Source organism: Atractosteus spatula, chromosome 22, assembly GCF_055471065.1.
Source record: "Atractosteus spatula isolate fAtrSpa1 chromosome 22, fAtrSpa1.hap1, whole genome shotgun sequence".
NCBI classification, from domain to species: domain Eukaryota; kingdom Metazoa; phylum Chordata; class Actinopteri; order Semionotiformes; family Lepisosteidae; genus Atractosteus; species Atractosteus spatula.
Window position 1 is genome coordinate 1430364 of NC_142727.1, and position 20673 is coordinate 1451036.

At 42.3% G+C, this 20673-nt stretch overlaps 1 long non-coding RNA gene across 3 annotated transcripts; it reads left to right on the forward strand.

The window, feature by feature from the left end:
• Positions 1–1507: 1507 nt before the first annotated feature.
• LOC148816447 (uncharacterized) lies at positions 1508–16117 on the forward strand. Of its 3 annotated transcripts, XR_016094696.1 has the most exons (6): positions 1508–1640; positions 3613–3725; positions 3965–4018; positions 4341–4644; positions 9388–9489; positions 14098–16117. It is a non-coding gene; the product is annotated as an uncharacterized LOC148816447 (long non-coding RNA). The 3 variants fall into 3 exon arrangements; XR_016094695.1 differs by lacking the exon at positions 3613–3725 and having other exon boundaries at positions 1528–1640; positions 4341–4583; positions 14098–15986; XR_016094697.1 differs by lacking the exons at positions 3613–3725; positions 14098–16117 and adding an exon at positions 13372–13608 and having other exon boundaries at positions 1528–1640; positions 4341–4583.
• Positions 16118–20673: the final 4556 nt, after the last annotated feature.

Sequence of the window (20673 nt, forward strand, 5' to 3'; positions counted from 1 at the left end):
CGCCCGGCACTTTGTCGTCTATTTCTAAAATAAATGTACTTAAACCGTCAGTAAAGATCAAAACAACGTGTAAATAATACAGCCGAGGCCGCCGGCCATGTACCACAACAGGAATGAATTCTGAATTATTAAAAACGGATGATTTATGTGGCTCTTTGTTCAGTGTCATTAACACACTCCCGGACCGTCTGCTTCTAACAGAGAACAGACCAGTTTCGTCAAACCGGGCAGCTGTATCCCGACCAAAGTCTGAGCACGCAAATTAAAAGCGAATATTATCACAACCCAGGCACTTCATTCATGTTCGAAAGGCTTATTCTGGGGAAACTCTTTCAGAGTCCGCTGTTTCAATGTGGAGTTTTCTACGTCTTCTTCCAAAGTGCCTTTTCACCGTCAAATACAAACACCCCGAAGATCTCTTTGAACCTGTTTATTCATATTCAAGTTCATTTACAGAAAGCTGCAGGCAGCCCGAGCGCTTTAATCGAAGTATGTTCATCTAAAAAGCCAGAAGCCAGGCAAACAGCTTTACGGGACTGTCACTGTGTGATTTTTAAAACATCTTCCGTCTTTCACAGCTACAATCACATCAAACCGGTGCTAAAGGACCTCATGCAAGAATCTGGGCAGAATTTAGATAACAGATACTGCGGCTCTGGAATCAGGCAAGAAAAGCGCAACCAGATACATTTCAGGGCTTAAGGGAAGGAGCTGAATCTTTTACTGATGAGCCAAGAAGACTATGAAGGCACTTAATTCAAATTTCATAAACTTCACAGACCTCGACAAAGGCACCTAAACAGAGATCTACAGAATTAACGGTGAAATATGACGTTACATTGACACAAATCGAATCCGGGAAAATTGAAATCGGGTACCTTCTTTACACAAAGGGTGGCAGGGGTATGGAACACGCTACCCACCTATGGGATCTTTCAGTTTTTTTAATATGAACAGCTTCAAGCACCAGACAGCCCGAAAGTGATCCTCTCAGCTCTTATCTTTTCAATGCTTAGGGAATGCAAAAGCGTTTGCAAAAACAAAAGTGCGCAACAACACCTCCAACAACGCCATCCTACTCCGAAAGAAACCGAGCTTTTATAACAAGAAAAAACATCGCTATTAACGTGGAAATTTCCGGAACTTTGCATTTCTCCTTCCTATTCTTCATCGTGGAATCGCTCTGTAGTTGTTGCTGATTCCCAGTAAATGAGCGCTGGACAGCGGTGGGTAACGCGAGTCCCTGGAGCCGATCGAGGCGCTCAGACGCCATTGCAGCTTCTGCACAGGCGAGTCACGAGGGTTCCGGCAACACGGCACACCCGCATCACGTGACGAGGCCACCGCTGGCCAGCCGGCTGTTTGTCAGATTGCATTGTGGGATACAATTGTGTGATTGACAGTGAGTGTACCCAATAGTTAACGAGCCCTTCCCCGGATTGACCAATGACAGCTGAGATTTCTCTAGAGGGGCGGGTATTACGAAACGTTTTGTTTTTGTTGTTCTTTTCAACAGTGACGAAGGATTTACGTCGGACACGTGGCTTTTAACTTGAAGTTTTGTTACAGTTTGTTACAAGTTGTTTATACATATTTAAACCTGGAGACTACGAAGACGCCCCCCTCCTGGTGTGTAGCAGGTTAGTTACGTCGCAACAACAAATTTCGACAGTTTAAAGCGAAGTAGTGACGCGGAGGGGAGTTTGCCTGTAGTTTCTCCAGTGACGATGCCCGGTCTGGTGCGGAATGATGTTCTCAGTTTAGTTGGAGAGGAGCTGGTCTGCGTTACAGGGTTTTTATTACTTTAAAGTGAATGTGTAAAGTAAAACATGTTGTGCTCTTTCATACCGGTGCGTCGCTTACAGTGAACCTCCGGATAGTGCCGAGCTGCGTATTAAGATGAATATTAATACTACAGTATTTCTGTTATTCGGAACAGTAAGCGAATATGTGAGCCAGTATTATTAGAAATTTATTACGTTGTCATATATGTAGCCGAATGCACGTGGTAATTTAATGTTAGTCATAAATGCATGGGTGTAAAAATACTCCGATGAGACACGAGATTAGCTCTGCGATATTGTCAGAGAGCCGAACGAGAGCAGCGGCTGCGGGTTTGAATTTGATCTACAAATTCAGTATCACGGTGGTTTTGATTATTGTTGATAAATCTTGCAGAGACATACGGAGACGCTTTAGATGCGTAAGTCGACACGTTCGCATTTTGTTTATGACAGGCTACAGTTATGTGTACCAATTCAAATAAAAAGTAAAGGGAAACTTCATGCACTGTCACGTGCCCCATTATTACAGTAATCCGAGTGTTTTATCATTTCTCTTTGTGGATCCTGACTGTTCAGTGTAGTTGGGTCTCTACGGTTTTGATCAACAATAACCCTGATTTATGGAAGATTAGACTCCTGAAACCTTTGTGCTGACCTGTGTTTTTTAAAACTGACTCTTCATCGTTGTGATCATGAATGTACTGATGGCTGCTCACAAAGTCACTGCATCCCCACACACATCAGCCAGAGCTGTGAGTCCTAAAACAGCAGGACCCCACAGTGAGCGGCCCTTCAGAATCTAAACCAGAGCTTTGTTGTCTCTGCTGTGGTGTGAGCAGCAGTCCAGTCCAGTCCGGTCCGAGCCAGCAGCATCACTGGGTCACACACAGTCCTCCCCAGCCTGGCTACAGACTGGGAGGAACCACCTGCTCATCTCCAGGACCTTCAGCTTGTTATTACTGGACCAGCACCACAGGGGAGAGAAGGGGGTCGAGTTCCCAAGAGCTTGTGTTCTGAGAAGACCCCAATGACAGCGTTTTCTTTAATATACCCTTGCAGTTAACTGCATGAACAACCACAGTTTACCCACTGTAGCCCTGTTCCCCAGTATCCCTGCTGCCCTCTGAGAGGCACCAGGATCACAGTAAATAACAGAGCAGACTCAAGTCACACTCAGCTGTAGCTGACCACACTGCAGAGATATGTCCTGTTTTCTTATATGGCTCTGTCTAAAGTGTAACCGGACTTCTAGGAGAAAACCACTCTGATTCAGTGTCCTTCCCACCTCTGACTTCATCAGGTAGTCAGTTCAAGCAGAGCTGGTTATTCAGAAATGAGCTACAGGTTGAGGAGATGCTCTGTGTGCTGTTGGAAACTGTGCCCTTGTATCAGTGAAGCCCTCGTCCTGGAGATGTAGAGCTCTGCTGTTCCTCCAGGACCAGGGCTGGGGACCACTGTGAGATCACACAGAGCAGCACAGACCTGCATGTGTTTTCTGTTGAAATGTCGATAATTGTTTACATTTTGTGATCAGTGTAACAGATACATGAGAAACCATTTCAGTTTGTTAATTGCACCACAACTACGCGTCTCATAGGAGAGATTTCAACACATTAACTGTGTTGCATTGGAGCAAGTGAAGGATTTTTTTTTTGTTCAAATAAATATGACATGTTTGGTAATACTGAAGCTGCAGGTTGTGAGGGGCTGTCTGGTACAGTAACACTACAGTGTAGCTGGTGTTAGTTCTGTCCAGATCTCCTCCGGTACAGACAGCTCCTTCACTCCAGTGGAGGTCAGACAGTTTCCTGTTGTTTTCTGTCTTCAGCCTGAAGATGCGCTGCTGACCTGCAGTTCAATATGTGGATAAATGCTGGGAACAGAATTTCACATACAGTACCTGCTGTTGTACCAATGTGCTGAATAATTGTGTTTACACTGGTAAGTTAAAAAACAACAAAGCTCATCCACTCTCTTTTGAGTAAGTGTGGTGTTTAGTTTAGTTTACACACTGGAGTTTTGATACTGTGTCATTTTATAACAAGAGCTGATGTCCATCTTGAAACCTGTGTGTGCACTGTTCAGCTGTGGCTGTGTGGAAATGTGTTCAGCACTTCTTACTCAGTACGTTTTTCTGTTTTGTGTTTCTGTTCCTCCACTACCTCCACTCTTGAAAAAAGCTCTGTGTCGGTGAGAGCTGTTCCTCGCCTTGATGAGGATTCAATCACACAGCGGTGAGTATGATCACAGGATGATCAAGTATCTGTCCCTGGATAAACAAGTTTTAATTGTCTCTGACCTTTTTTACATCACTACAGTGTAGAGCCGTTTATAAAGACATGTTTTTATTCTTTGTGTGCAGTAAGTTACTGACATTTGTACTGTTCTGATTAGGTCTCAGCAGTCTGAAAAGGCTTATTGCAGACAGTTTTTATGAAATAACATGATTTTAGCTGATTAAGAGCAGGCAGAATCTCTATCGGTTAAGATATACGAGATTATTTTTTAGCTCAGACTGTAATACCCTTCCATTCATTTTTACTTCTCTTCGTCCAGGTGGGCTGCTGTGAGCCCGAGTCTAAGCAGGCAGGACAGAACCTGGACTGGACACAAGGTCAGCGCAGGGCTCACACATGCCTACAAGCAACAGTTTTGCCAACACCAGTGAACCGAGACAGAAGGGGTTTGGAGTGCGGGAGGAAACTGGAGCACCAGGAGAAACCCACTCTGCTGTGGGGAGAACATGCAGACTCCACACAGACAGCACCCAGTCAAGACCCAAACCCAGGACTATGAGAGGTGAGACAGTGGCCCTAACTGCCACACCAGCCCTATTCTGACACCATCATCTACGTTTAAAGTAAGTGGCTTAAAGTCTGCTGTTAATACCCTGCAAAATAAAGTCCAACAACTTTCTAAAGAAAGTGTATCAATGCGTGAATCCCGGCCTGATCTTCAAACACAATCAAGGAGAGATAACATGGTGGTGACTGGTATTCTAGAGGTAAAGGGTTCGAACCCTAAGAAACCTTTTATCCTAAAGGAATTACAGCTGCCTGAAGATGCGATAACCGCTGTGCCTTTTGCTCCTGTTCATAGACTTGGAAAATACAAATCCGTCTCAAAACAAAAACCACATCTTCTGGCTGCAAAACATGTAAAAGCAAAGAGGGCGATAACTTCAGGGTCCACAGTTTGGCCTGAATTCTTGATACCCTCATGAGATACTGCAGAGACACAAAACGCTGTATCCTTTTCACAAAGCGTTGGAGGAATGGTGTGCGTCCCAAATCTGTGGCTGGTAAATCGTAAGTGGATAATTATTTCCAGATTCAAATATCACTACTTGGTTCTGTAATGAATTGGTGTCAACACCAGTGATGCTTATTTCTAAACTGTGGTTATTTGTAAACTGTGACTTCTTTAATGCTATATTGTACCTGTGATGTGTACATAACATTTATCGTATGTACTTCTGTGTTTCAATTATGAATTAACTTAAGAATAGATTTTTTTAAATTTAATTATGCATTGTTTATTACCAGCAGTTTTCTAATACATTCCTTAATTGACTAGTATTCAACAAATCTCCATATGCCCCAAAACTGTTACTTTGGCTTTATTTTATTATAGTGGGGTTTTGTTTTGTATTGGCATTTTAGTTATATGTTTCTATTTATGTTATCTGTATGGGTTTGGTTGTCTGCTTCTATATTTCTTTTTCCCAAACCATGTTTGGCACTCTATATTTAATGTAAGAAATAATTTTATTCTATGCAGTATGTATTCTGTTGACTTGTATTTCATCTTGTATGATCATATTTTGGATAATACTAAAGGATTGAAAATGATGCATTCCAACATTCAAAACCTACTTCAAAAAATGGATTTACTGCGTGGTCGCGGGTAAATTTCAGAGACACGGTTGAGCAGTAAAATTACAGATAGTGAACTTGAAATCCATAATTAAAAAATATTCAGAGCAGAGAGATGTACTGTGATTGTGGAGGTCGGTCACAGTTTACATCTCAAATAACTTGCAGATTATGCCAAAGACAGCTGCACTATATTTTGAAGGTTTATTAATTAAAATAACCCATCATGAAAACAAATAATACATGATTGGTAATTCTTATAGACCACCATGCGGAATCTATTAACTGGATTGCCACTCCTATAGTTTCAATAGAACCATCAGCCGAAGGAATTATTTGGGGTATTTTAATAGAGATTGGCAAAATAAATCATCCACTAAAGATAGAAATTTACTGGAGAGCTTTAAATTTACTCATCTAAAACACTGACTAGAATTAATTCACAAACTCAAAGCCGTACTTTACTAGACTGGATATTAGTGACACAAGGACTTAGGGTTGTAAAGTCTGGAATCCTTACAGATTCCTTCAGTGATCATTTTACAATGTCTGGAAAATTAAGATCTCTAAAGCACATCCAAAAATAATAATTATTATTATTACAAAAATATAAATGTTGAGGCTTTCATTCGAGATCTACTTTTGTTTTACCTGGGAGAGATTTCAGTTATAACCAACAGTCCAAGAGGCTTGGGGCTGTCTCAGCAGGGGGTTGAAGATGGTTTGTTATAGACACGCACCTTGGAAAACAAAGTCAAAAGTAGTTCAGGCGGGGAGCTGCGTCAGCATGCGTAGGCTGCAAAGGACAAGTAATGGGTTTATTCCCTGCTGAAAAAAGAAGAAAGAGAACACAACGTTTCGGCCATGGAGCCTTCTTCAGGTGTCTTCAGGGACACCTCCTCGGCCGAAACGTTGTGTTTTCTTTCTTCTTTTTTCGGCAGGGAATAAAACAATTACTTGTTCCTTTAAAGTCAAAAGTAGACATTTACTGTGGATAAGCTCAGTTTTAATGGTCTTCTTTAGTCAATGGGACGAGGCCTGGGCTACGTTTCACCAAACTAAGGTTTTAGTTTAAGACGGGGAGATTTATAGGCAACTGAGACATTTGTGTTAAACACAAACAAGGAATGCCAAAGCCTTTTATTTTAAAGATGTCACAAGAATTTTAAAAAATCAGAATGTTTCTGGAAATATGTAAAGAATCTCATTAATTAATCTGGCAATAAGCCTGTTCATCAGATAAAGGTTAATGATGGTGTTATTACTGAGCTGTGGCATATAGCTGATGTATTTAATCACCTGAGTCACTGTTTTATATCTACAAGCTCAGTTCTTCTTTCTAATTGTAAGTATACATGCACTGAATATAATTATTACCAGAAAAAGTCTAATGTAAGACAGATATTTCCACTAAAGAAAATAAACCAGTACATGTTTTGGTTTTCCTTAATGGCTTCAGAAATAACAAAGGAGTAGGTTTAGATGGATTACAGCCAAAGTTTAATGAACTGGCTGCTAATATACAGACATATCCTTTAACAGATTTGTTTAATTTATCATTAGTGTAGAAACCAAGAGATTTGAGCCTGAAGTGTCCGTTCGTGAGGCCAAGCTTTATTGTATGCATACAAGGAACCACAGTAAGGACCGTAATAGTTATAGTATCTATCGTAGTTCAAAGGGGATATGGCTTATTTATACTTTTCTGTCCACCCTCCCCCTCCTGTCTTTGGGGTAGCTTTCTCAAGAGACTCCAGGACTCGGAAAGCACTTCAAACATTCCTTTCTTATCAGGAGTTTAGTATAAACAGTCCCCATCGGGGAGTTTAGTCCTGGGAGGGGGAGGCATCTGTGCTACAGCAAGCATGAAGGTGAGAGTTTAGCATGTGGATTCAGCAGGAGTTCACAGCTCCTACCACTATATGGGTACAGAGTAACACACAGATCCTGCTAGCAGGCTCCATCATTAGCAACCGGTGAGATTCCATCTCATTGGAAATGTGCTGGAGAGACCCCACTTTATATGGGTGGTAACTCTTCTGAATTAAATACTTCTGTATTGATACTAGTACTATGTATAATTATGAAGATGTTTGAAAAACAAATACATTCACAAATGTATCATCTTAATGAGTATAATTTATTATCACCGTCTCAGTCAGGTTTTTGACCAAACTATTCTACCACTATGACACTAATGAAACTAACCAATGACATGTACTTCTCTCCTGATGAAGATATATTAATTGGAGCTATTTTTATTGACTTTTAAAAAGCTTTTGATTTAGTTGATCACAATATACTCTTAAGATTTATTTGATTTTTTTTGTTGTTTTTTTTCCCAGAGAGGTCTGGCTTGATTTAATGCATACCTCTGTAATAGATGACAGTATGTAATTATCAATGAGAATCTATTTTTTTTAATTATACAAAGGGGTCCAAGAAATGGTCCTTTACCTTTTCTTTATTTATAACTGATTTACCTTTATGATGTAAAAGTCTGTGTGTTCATTTATACGCAGCTGATACTGTGCTTTACACCTCTAGCTCAAATTGGTCACATCTACAAGCTTCATTACAAACTCATGTTGATTTAGTGCAAAAGCAGTTGTTTACAAAACATTTGATCTTAAACCAGGAAACATCTTCTATCGCATTGTTGCACCCCAGACAAAGGTTGAGAACTGTATAGGATGCTTTTTATTACTTAAACAACGGATAAAGGTTGTATCAACTTGCAGAGTTGATTGTATAAAATATTTGGGTTTAAGATAAACACATTGTCCTAACAAACTATTATAAGCCTGGGATGCTCTATAAGTCTAAAGAGTGTTTTACAATGAACATTAGAAAGACACTTGAATCCCAGTTATTGTTGCTTCTCTTGGACTGCATATTGTGCACACACCTAACTCTATTTATTTTATTTTGTATTGCTATCCTTATTTTAATTTTTAGTCTATTCTGATGTGTGTTTTTACTTGTCTTGGGGTGTTGTTACACCTGAATTTCCCTTCGGGATAAATAAAGTCTTATCTATCTATATCATTTATGGGAATAATGTTTGGGAGTGTATCCAAGGCTCGGTTTTCCACCTGGATGTGACTTTAACCAGGAGGGGAGCCTGTCGAATCCAGAGTGAGCACCAAGTGAAAGATGAAGCATCATGAGCCTGTTGTGCAATAACCCAGACTACCCAACAAAGTACATCGCGGGGGGCAGAAGTATGATTTCTGTATTTGAATAGACTAAGTTTGTATATGGAAGTCAGGTCTTACCCTCTGGTCCTGAGAAGCCCCAGTCCAACATGTTTTCAGCATGTTTCAAAGGTAACCCTCAATTATCACCTTCCAAAAGCCTGGGACAATTTAACTGATCACATATACAGGTGCTGCATTAAATCAGGTACTTTAGAGACGATCGTGAAGAAATCCAAATATTAATTCTTGAGGACTCAAGGATGTCTCCTTGCTGTGCTGATCAACTGCTTAAACAAGTGTTCCTCATCTGTAAGGAACTGCCGATTTAAAGGTGACTTACAAGAGCAACAGGTCTGGGGCTGGAGACCCCTGTACCAAGTGCGTAGATCCACACCAGTTTGCCAAGAAAGACACCGTCACTGTATTGGGGCTGCAGTATGTCTAGAGCAAATGGTGCCACTTATTTGTTGAACATGACCCCTTACAGCAGTAAACATCACTGTCTTTCCCCTGTTCTCCCTTCTGCAGGAGTCAGGAATGTTTGAGCTGGGATCAGCAAGGAAAGGAAGAGGCAGACTGTGTCCCTGCTCACGGAGAAGAGGAGCAGACTCTGGCTGGACAGGGAGGGAGGTAAGAGCGCCTGTGTCTGTGAGCTCAGGGTGACAGCAGTGCAGGAGGGAAGGTGAATATCCTGGAAGGAGAACAGGAGCTGACAGAGAGGGCAAGAGGGGCTGAGAGCTGGACAAGATCACTTTCAGAGGGAACAATTGTTTATTAAAGTCAAAACAATTCACAGTAATTATGAAAAGACACGTTTCTCACCCAATTGTGTTTCTGTATTTATAAACTACAGTATCAACCAGTCGACAGTTACCTAACATTGATTGGAAATTCTAGCTAAATCTGAATTAAAAACTACCACCATAGATGCTACACTGCAAGACATACTTGAAATATGAATGTTAAATACAAACAAAAGTTACAGATAGGATAGAAGCTGTGTAAAAGTATTTTTTAAGTTAGGGAATTAGATGCATTTAGTTACGGTCTGATGTTATTGAATAACCTCAATTAATGATGACATTTATACAGCATTTCACACAGAGACCTAAGCAATTATAGGAGCATTTACTTTATTAATACATGAAAGCATTCAATTGTTGAAAAATGAAAAGATTGAAAAAGATTGTTTGGAGGTACAAATCATCTTATTGTTTAAACAGCTTATTGTTTTGAATCTTATGATACTGTATTGATTTCTGACTGAGAAATGTTGTTTTGTATCACAGTGTTGTCCTGTTGCTATATTTTATTATTGTCATATGGTATGAGCTCTTGAGGTGCAAGACAAATTCCCTTAGGGGCAATAAAGGTTAATTCAGTTCAACAGAACGGTAATAGGGAGGCCAGTAGTTACTCTAAACCAACAACCGGTTTTCCAATAAAAATGGAAAATCACGCCTGGAGCTTGAAAACAATTCAAAGAAAGCTACCACTGTAGCAGTACACACAGTTTAAAACTTCAAAACAAAATCATGAGAAATGAAAATTCAATTTACAATTACAATTAACTTCCTTGAATATAAGATTCAGCTGTCTTTACAGAATGAAGTTAAAAAAAACAAGAAAGGTGAGAATACACTGAAGGCGTACAAGGTTACATTGAGATAGATAATAAATATGTAAACACTGCCGGAGAAGGACAGTGACTCCTGTGACAGTGAGGAAACAGTAGTACATAAGAATAGAACCCCTTTATTGTACACAGAGCATTTCAGCTAACATTGACAATGCTACAGGGATACAGGATAAAACTGAAGATGGGGATACAGGCAGTATGTCTTCAGCCAGATTGAAACTGAAAGCCACTTGATCCAGGTGGAGGTTGGATATTGAGGAGGCTGAAAACAACACAAGGAGTTGAATATTTGGGGAGAACAGGGACTTGCCTGGAGTCCAGGGAAATGAGACCCAGGCTGAGGTTGGATCATCTCAATCGACAGCCTCATCAAACCAGGAGGAGGTGATGAAGTGTCAGTGGCATCGCAGACAATAAGAGGAACAGACCCTGGGCCACAGGCCGGGCGGTGAGGTGACCCGTCTGGACAGTCAGAGAGACGCACAGGGGGAGTCAGACTGAGGAAGTGAGTGGGATTGATGGTAGAAGGGTGAGGAAGCTTCCTGGGTGGACAGGAAAGATGAGTTATTAGATTTCCAGGACATCACCACCAGTGAGTTCAGCGCTGCAGCCGCAGTGAAGGGGGGTTAGTCTGATGTCAGGGCGTGTAGATCCAGATCAGCTTACCCCATAAATCTCAGAGTCAGGTTCTCTTTCCGCTGGGAACCATCACGGTCCTCACAGTGTGGGGAGCAGCAGGAGGCAGCGAGGAGGGAGGTGAAAGTGGAACCAGGCTGAGGGTGAAATCAAAGCCCTTGTTGAAAGCTGGGATGACTGCACCTGCCTGTCATTCAAAATATAAATTATAAAGATTAAGAAGTAATTTTTCTCATTCTGTAAATCATGGACTCAGTCCTTCACATAAGATCTGAATATCTGGTGCTCCTCTTCTGAGTTCAAGGTTGGAGATTGGACATCAGTATCCATCGCTAACCCTAATCCTTACTCTTATACATCCGATCAACATCCGAACTCGGAGGACATTCGTAAGCTTATAGCTTCTATCCACAAGCAGTGAGACTGGCGAACACATTTAGCCATCCCCTTCGGACCACACCTACACCATCACCATCTACCTCTTTATGATTTCTTATCTATTGCCCATCTCCAGTCATTGTTTACACGTCTGTATTGTTTACATTCAAACTGTCTACATGTTTACTTGCACATTGTCTATCGTTTGTTTGTACATTGTCTTGATGCACTGTTTGCACTTTGTCTTGTTTTTTACACTTGTTTTACAATCGAGAGACTTTCTTTCTGTAAGTAAGAATTCCATTGTACCAGTACCGGTTACATATGGCAATAAAGTTCAAGTTCAAGAAATGCAGGATTTCTGCAATGGTCACAGTTGACTGGGTCACCTGGAAAATGAATGACATTGAGAGGAAGAGGGGAAGGAAAGCATAGAGTTTGAGACCAAGTAGATCATTTCAGATGAAGAGTCATACAGATTGAAATATGCAGTCAGTGTCACTGGGAGGCTGTGCTTAACTCTGATTCATTGATGGACAGATATCGTCCTCACTAAAGAAGAGACACTGCAGAAAATTGTCCTGCTCTCTGCCTGTCCAGACCCCTTCAGCACAGCCTCCCACTGACACTCATTCACACTGTGGAAGTGTTTCAGCCTGTGACTCCGCACCTGGAACTGCTGTCTATAGTGTCTTAATCTAGTTCTCTTTGTGATCGTTCACAGTGATCTGTTCATAACAGGAATACCGAGTCCCAAACTCTTCCTCTGAGCTGGGATGTTGATCACATGTGGAAGAGTGAGGAGTGGGGTTAGTAGGGGGGTTAGGGAGTGGACATGCCATCAGCATCTGAACTCCAAGGTAATGCTTAAGACTCAGTATTCCTTTAATGAATAGAGATCACTGTGAATCATCAACCTTTATTTGAAATGACCTGGAACATTAGTGGCAGAGGAACAAGTAAAGGAAAGTAAGAGATCTAGACTGTGACACTATAGACAACAGTTCCAGGTGCGGAGTCACAGGCTGAAACACTTCCACAGTGTGAATGAGTGTCAGTGGGAGGCTGTGCTGAAGGGGTCTGGACAGGCAGACAGCAGGACACACTTCTCTAGTGTGTCATCTACTGTACAGTGGAAATGACACCTGTCCATTACTAAATCAGAGCTCTAGCTGCTGCAAAATAGTACATTAACATAGTGATTGAGCACCCTGAGTGACAGAAAAAGTTGAAATTGAATTACACACAAATAAGATGTGGGGTTGCAGAGGTTTCATGGCAAAAGGCTGCTGTAGGAAATAGGAGAAACTGTGCTGAGCTCACCTGGAGATCTGGGGTGCCAGTAACACACTTCACACACAGAGCAGCAGGCAGAGAAGGAGAGAGGCAGGACAGTGCAGAGAGAGAGTAGGGGGAGATGCAGTCAGTTCTGAAGAGACACAGCAGAGGACAAGTTAGCACATACAGGCAGAGCTCTAGACCAACACCAACAGGAAGGACAGATACAGGAGAGAGGAGCAGACACTCACTGGTGGAGATGAAGACTAGACAAAGAGAGATGAGGACAGGCAGAGAGTCTAATTCCCCAGTCACTGTCCACTCCTGAAGCAGAGTGCAGACTGCTCTGCAGTGGGCAAGAAACTAGTGTGGCAACAAGAGACAGTTTTGACAGAGAGATACAAGTAAAGCAGCTACAGAAGATGGAGCTCTAGACAATTACAGACTAGGAGAGAGGAGCTGTACATGTGAGATTTCCAGGAGATCAACACCAGGGACTTCAGTGCTGCAGCTGTAGTGAAGGAGTGTCAGTGTGATGTCAGGGTGTAGAGATCTAAGCCAACTCACCCTGTCAATTCCAGAGCCCGATTCTGACTCTTCACAGTCTCAGTCCTCAGTGAGAGAGAGGAGCAGCAGGAGGAGGAAGCTGAAGGTGTTTATTCATCACATGTTGACAGACTGGAACCAGGCTGGACTGAATTCAGTGACTTTGTTGAAAGCTGGAAAGAGAGAAGTAAACTCATTAAAATAGGTCAGGCTGTGCCAGAACACTTCCTCACACTTTAGATCTCTGTACCCTGACATCACACTGACACTCCTTCACTACAGCTGCAGCAGTGTCACAGTCTAGATCTCTTCATACTTTCATTTACTTCTTCCTCTGCCACTACTGTTCCTGATCATTTCAAATAAAGGCTGATAATTCACAGTGATCTCTGACCACCACAGAAGTACTGAGTGTCTTCAGCTCCTCCTCTGAGCTGGGATGTTGATCGCATGTAGAAGAGTGAGGAGTGGGGTTAGTAGTGTGATTAGGGAGTGGACATGCCATCAGCATCTGAACTCAGAGGAGGAGCTGAAGACACTCAGTATTCCTGTGATGGTCAGAGATCACTGTGAATTATCAGCCTTTATTTGAAAAGATCAGGAACATTAGTAGCAGAGGAAGAAGTAAAGGAAAGTATGAAGAGATCTAGACTGTGACACTGCTGCAGCTGTAATGAAGGAGCATCAGTGTGATGTCAGGGTACAGAGATCTAAACCAACTCACCCTGTCAATCCCAGAGCCAGATTCTGTCTCTTCACAGTCTCAGTCCTCAGCAGAGGGAGGAGCAGCAGGAGGCAGCAAGGAGGGAGCTGAAGGTGAAAGTGGAACCAGGCTGGAGGTGAAGTCAAAGCCTTTGTTGAAAGCTGGAATGACAGACAAGTACAGTCATTAAAACTCAAAGTCGAGCTGTGTCACAGTACATTTCACATTCCAGTGAGTAAGAACGGTAGTACAGGACTGAACAGTGATGTAGTGGAGTGAGCTCCACTGTTTCAGAAGCCCGAGCTCACACGCTGTTGCTCTTAGCCGCCACCAGAGGGCAGCCTGCAGCTACAGACGGCAGAGCCAGGCACACGGTCTCTATACGCGGCTCTGCAGACAGCTGCTCCCACAGCCTGACAGCCCGCTCCTCTTGGTCAAGCCAGGGTACCAGTGAGTTGCCCAAGAGAGATGACCCGGGCTGTGAAAGCAGCGCCCCGTCTGTCTGACACCATTCCCCGGTTCTTACCCGACATGTAGTCGATACCAGAGCAGCAGGCAGTAAAACTCTCCCCTCACTGTCACTGGGGCCGCGAGTCCTGGCCGAGCTCCGGAGTGAGAGAGCTGGAGAGAAACGATATGCAGAGAAAATACTGAAACTCACCTCTCGACTCGTACATGATCCCGCCAGACTGACTAAAAATGTGATTTAGTAGACAAAACTGAAAAAAGAGTGATGTTTGTTAGTCTCGAATTACAAGTACATTTCAAGAGCAGTAGCAAGCAGCACGTTATATGAACGAATATTCACAGGATTCTGCACAGAACAGAAGCACAGCCCGGAGAAAATAAGAATAAGAAATAAAGTAGAAATTATTGTAAAACAATGACCGAAAACAGCTTTAAACGCACAGAGGAGTAAAGCTTGAAAAGCATTTGGACGAGTTACTTACCGCTGTCTGTCTTGTCCGGCTCTCGCGCGAAAGGAGGATAATCAGCCGGGTCAGAATTTATAGGACCTGGAGCCCAAAGTGACCAATAAACAGGCGAGACGACATAATTCGCGGCTCTGCCCACCAAAATCCTTTATTAATATTCAGTATATAGGCAGCGGTTTTACAATTAATCTAATTTGTAGTTCGTCCTCCCAACTCATGAGGGCGGTGCAGCCCCACCCTCTACTGCCAAAAGGCGTGGTTTGGGTCGAGACGTCATGGATTCTGATTGGCTGAGATTCTCATATTTAAATAAGCCCCGCCCCCAGCATGGCTCCTTCCGGAAGTTCTGCCGAAATGGGGTGGTGGGTTTTGTGAATGGCGTTTTCTCGATTTTATTACGTTTTTAGTCGTTTTTTGGCCTATTTTTTAATCATATCGTTATGACACATCACGGAATCATTAAGTCGGATTTAAAACTGGATGTTCCTGACTTTCAGCTAGTGAGTATCAAGCGATTTTGTGTTGTTTGTGTTTGATTTGCAAGATGGCGGCGGTAACTCATCATTTGCATTTATTAAAATCAGTCGCTGTATGTTAATGAGCTGATTTGCATTTTTCTTTTTAATGTGATCTAGAAAACAGTTTTTGGCTAGAATTGTTTTTGTCTGTTCTAAGGTTTTTATTGTTTGTACTGAATTAAAACGCTCACTTTGCTTTAGTGTGGAAAAAGTGATTTTCTGTTGTTTTTTGTAAGATGTTTAACTCTCATTTGCATTATATTTGCATTTATTAAAATCGCGCACTAGTCAGTTGTATTTTAATGAGCTATTTGTATGTTAATGTGAAATAAAAAACAATTCTAGTGAAAATAACGTTATTTTTAATGTTTACTGTGTTAATTTTTTTCTACTGCTTGTTTTGTTAGTAAGATGTCGGCGCTAACGCTTTCATGTGTATTTAAATTTGTGTTAAAATCGGTTGACAAGTCACTTGTATTTTAATAAGTTCTGTTTTAATGATTTCTGTTTTTCTTGTTTCGGTTTTATTTTTTTTCTGGAAAGCGTTTTAATTCGAATGCTTTTTGGTTTCTAAAATGTATGTTTACACTTGTACTGAACACAAATAAAATTTAAATTCATTTTACTTCTGGCTTATTTGTCTTTTTTGGGGAATGTATTTAAAATATATTTATAATGTATTTAAAAAGACTTGGTTGCTGTCTTTCAAATTGCCAAGAAAACGAAATACTTTAAATGTCTTAGGAAAATTGAAACAGAAAAGGGGTATCTGTTTATTATTTTAATAAGTAATTAATATCCTAAATTATACTAATTAACCATAATGAGAAAAATGTTTATGTATCAAGTGAATTAAAGTTCATTAGTATTAATCAAATCACACCTGGGGCTGGTCTTGGAGATGGGCTTCTGCGATTGGGCTAAACCTCATGTCAATCATATAAAGACCACCCTTAAGAAGTGTGTCATTTTTGGGGGTGTGGTGATTTGATTGACAGCTCCTTCAACCAATCAGGATGGAGAAAATGGGGTTTTATCCCATAGTTGAAGTGCTGCTTCAAACTGACCAATCACCTGAGAGCATAAATCGTGGAGGTGGGCTCTCATCCAGACATTTTGATTGGTTGGTGTGACGTCATCATTTGGTGACACCCTCTTATGAATAATGCGACACCCCCCTACTCAATTATGCGACACGCTCCTTCATTAACCACGCCCCTCATGCATATTCATCGTGGGCGGTGCTCGTTCCTCGTTTTGTTTGGTTTTATGTTTGTTATAGTGTTATGAAATAATGTTACAAAGAAGTAAAGAAGTAAGACAGAAGTCAAAATTCTTTATTACGTTTTACAAGCATACAAATCAAAGACAGTTGGCAACAATGAAACAAAAACACAGAGTGAGATACAGAATCACAAGTAACGGCGTCCGGGATGACGATTTCCTGTCCAGCGCCAGCAGTCTGGTCAGTGCGGGAGGGGTCCTGTGCGGGCGGCAGGGACAGCAGCCAGGGGAGACCTGAAACAACACAAGCAGGTAAGAGCTCGGAGTTCAGCACTGAGCAGCAGCGCAGCGACAGTAAGCAGACAGGAGTGAGGAGCTGCGCTGGCGGGGGGGCTCAGGGAATCACTCGGCAGTACAGCGCAGCTCGCTTTGCGGAACACGGGCTCGTCCCAATGTCGGGAAAATGAATTTCGAATAAAAAGGGCTCAAGACCTCCAGCCCGTGTCCTTACTGTCACGAGAAATGCTCGCTCGCTTTAATTTCGATTCAGATGTAGGAACTATATGAAGTTTTATCGATTTCAACGTTCAATCACTGCACAGGCGTCAGGAATTTGACCAAGACGCTGTTTGTTCACATCGCGCTGCAGCGCCGACAGAGACGCGGTCTGTTTGTCTGAGCTGGGCTGTGATTTTTAAACTCTACTCTCACCCATATGTTGTATATTAATTTTAACTATTTCTAGGTCCGTTTTAACCTTTTAAAAAATTTAGCGCTTTAAGGAATATGTATATGCCGGGGTCATGCAGAGTGAGGTGTCCTGTACAGTACTGCCATCACATCTGTCCCGGGACAGTGCGGGATACTGAGCACTAGATCACTGAATGGGCTGTAGCCTGTTGTACAGTTAAAACCCGAGTGCAGAGCACTCCACTGAACAGGGTGTTACTACTAATCTAGTTCTCAGTTTGCCCCTGAGCACAGGTCCCTCAGTTCCACAGCAAATCATGTCAACCCCCTGCATTGTTAAATACACCCAGACTCGTCCTAGTTCTGCACCCAGTACCCCAGCAGTGAGCCACAACTTTACAGTCAAGCAATGTTTATTCATGAACAGGAGATGATGAATAACAAACAGAATAAAACATATTGTATTTTTGGATTGCATACATTTGATCATATTCAAGCACAGCCAGTTCAATGCTGTAATTTCAAGTGACAGTAAAGACTGGGAAACATGTGGGTGAAGCTGCCTTTGAAACAGTAACTGCCTGCAGTCTGGACAGTCAGCTCAATATTCTTAGCATCCTCCTCTCTGCAGCTACCAAGTTGTCTATTCTTGTGGTTTTGATTTTCTTCAGCCTGTAAAATGCTGCTCAGGAGGATTTAAATATGGAGACTGGCCTGGCCCGTACAAGACTGTGCACTGTTTCCTCCTGCTGACCTCCTGACTGAGCTGTTCCTGCAGAAGACAGTGTAGCTGACAAGTCCAGCACCAAGTTCAGTGTTCTGGTTTTACATCTTAAATGATTGAGAATATTAGTATTGATACAGAAACAAGTATACAAGATGGAGTTCTAGACAAGTACAGAATATGCATGATGAATTGTACATGCCAGACTTCCACATTAATGCAGATTACTTCAGTGCTGCAGCTGTAGTGAAGGAGTGTCAGTGTGATGTCAGGGTGTGGGGATCTAAGCCAACTCACCCTGTAAATCAGATTCTCCTCAATTTGAATATCTTAATCTCAGTCCTCTCTGAGTATGATGGACAGCAGGAACAGTGGTGAATTCATCCTCATCGTGTATCATGGTCTGACTTATTGGGACACATTCATGTTACGTGCATATCAGAGTGCAAACCAGTAAATGAGCTCACTGTACTCTGTCATCATTAAAGATGAGGTATCGCCTGTTCTTGAGATGCTTTTACCTGAAGTCATTTCTTTAGCATCATGCCAACCCAGAATGAAATATGCAGACACACTTGACCAGTTTCTGTTTTCTCCTGATGAGCTCTTTGGTTGCACTGACTGGATGCTTTGGGTCATTGTCATGCTGCATGGTGCAGCACTGTCCATTAAGTATGGAAGCCTTTTCTGCTGCATCAGGGACCTGGTTTCTGTAAACATCAAAAATGACTCTGCTGCTGCCATCATTAGCTACATCCTCAATAAACACAAGTGACCCAGTCTGAGACACTTCTGCATCCCCAGGCCATGACATTACCTCCACCAGGCTTCAACATGCGCTCAGAGGACAGAGATGACAGGTTCAAGTGTGGAGAAAGAAAGGAGCTGCAGATGCTCCAGTGAACAGCACCTCATGTGAGAGTCATGGCCTGGCCTGGGGGAGATCATGAGGAGACTCCTTCACCTGTCTGTCTCCATCAGCACTAGTGTACTGGGTCACTGAAGCTCAAACCTGAAGGCTGTGGACTCGGAGCCGAGAGCTCCAGCAACACCTCAATGTCCTCTGCACTCCCTCTGAGCTCAGATGCTGATCCCATGTACAGGAGTAGGATTAGAGGTGGTGTTAGTCAGGGACCATACATGTCATCTACATCTCAGCTCAGAGGACACACATCAAATATTCAGGTGTTGTAGCTTTGAGTCAGTTTATAATGCAACCAAGGAGGTCATCAGGAGAATAACTGTAGAAACACTTTAACTTGTTGGGTCTAATGCCTGGATTTCAACCCTATTGACAGAACGAAAAACAATTGAAGTATGATCACCTGAAGACTAAATACGAACTTGGTGGCAACAGCAAAGCATCTCAGATGATTACAGAGGGCAGTGAGCTCAATGGGTCTCAGACCTCATGCAGTTACTGTCTCAGAGGGATATACAAGCACATACTCTTCTACACTCTGAAATGTATTTAAAGTGAATGTGTCCCAGTAACTTCAAAATGCAGAGATAAATACAAAGGATATTTGTATTTTAATCTGATCAAATGTATGCAGAGAATTACCACAGAATAAAACCAGGATAATATTTGTTCTGATCACAAGAACAAATTGCTTGACTGTAAAGTTGACTCATTGCAGTACTGATGGAGGACACTGTACCTTTCCAATGAAAACCTGCATTTTCAAGTGTCCCACAGTATCAACACCTTGACAGGAGGGGCTGACTGACAGGGCCAGTGACATGAATTAATGTGCTTTGTTCATATTCTGTGCTGTTAGAATTCTTCCACTGGACCATGAAAAAGATCTGAGTGTCTTTGGGTGGGAGTGCAGCTGAGGCTGTTGGTGAAAGGAGATTGTTCAGCTGTAGGAAAAACCTGCCTGTTTGAATGTGCTCAGAGTGGAGAGGAGTGTCAGTGTGGGAGCTGCAGAGGAACAAGTAGGGGAGAATTCCACACTGAGAAGAACATTTATTCTGGCTCTGGAGTTTTCTTCATCTGTGAGACAACAGCTACAATTGTCCCTAACACTGTCACTGCAGAGTCCTGATATCTGAATCATGTTCACATACTAACTGCAGGATTCAGTCTCACTCCACATCATCAGAAACCATGTCCTTCCCCTGCAACAGTCGAGTTCACCCCAACATAAGCGCAGGAGAGCTGCTGTGTGGTTTGGATGCTGTCAGAAAGCATGCGAGGGGCAGGAACCATTAACATTCATCACAGGAAAGTGTATAAACCAGAGAAGCTAAACTGGTTTAGTAATGAGTGCTGAGAATGAGGTTTATTAACCGTTTGGGGAGGATGTGGTGAGGTAATGGGTTGAGCACAGGTGTAGAAGTTATTGCATTCAGTCTCAGAGCCTCTTCAGACTCCTGTTCTGTCTCACGGTGTCCTGTTTCTCTACAGCCTGATGGCCTCCCGACACACAGACAACTCCACAGCCAGAACCATTTTCTGGTTTCCTTTCCAGAGTGGAGTCGACACCTGCTTGTTCCTTATTTGTGTTCCCTGTGAGCAGTGTTGCCTTGAGGTGAAT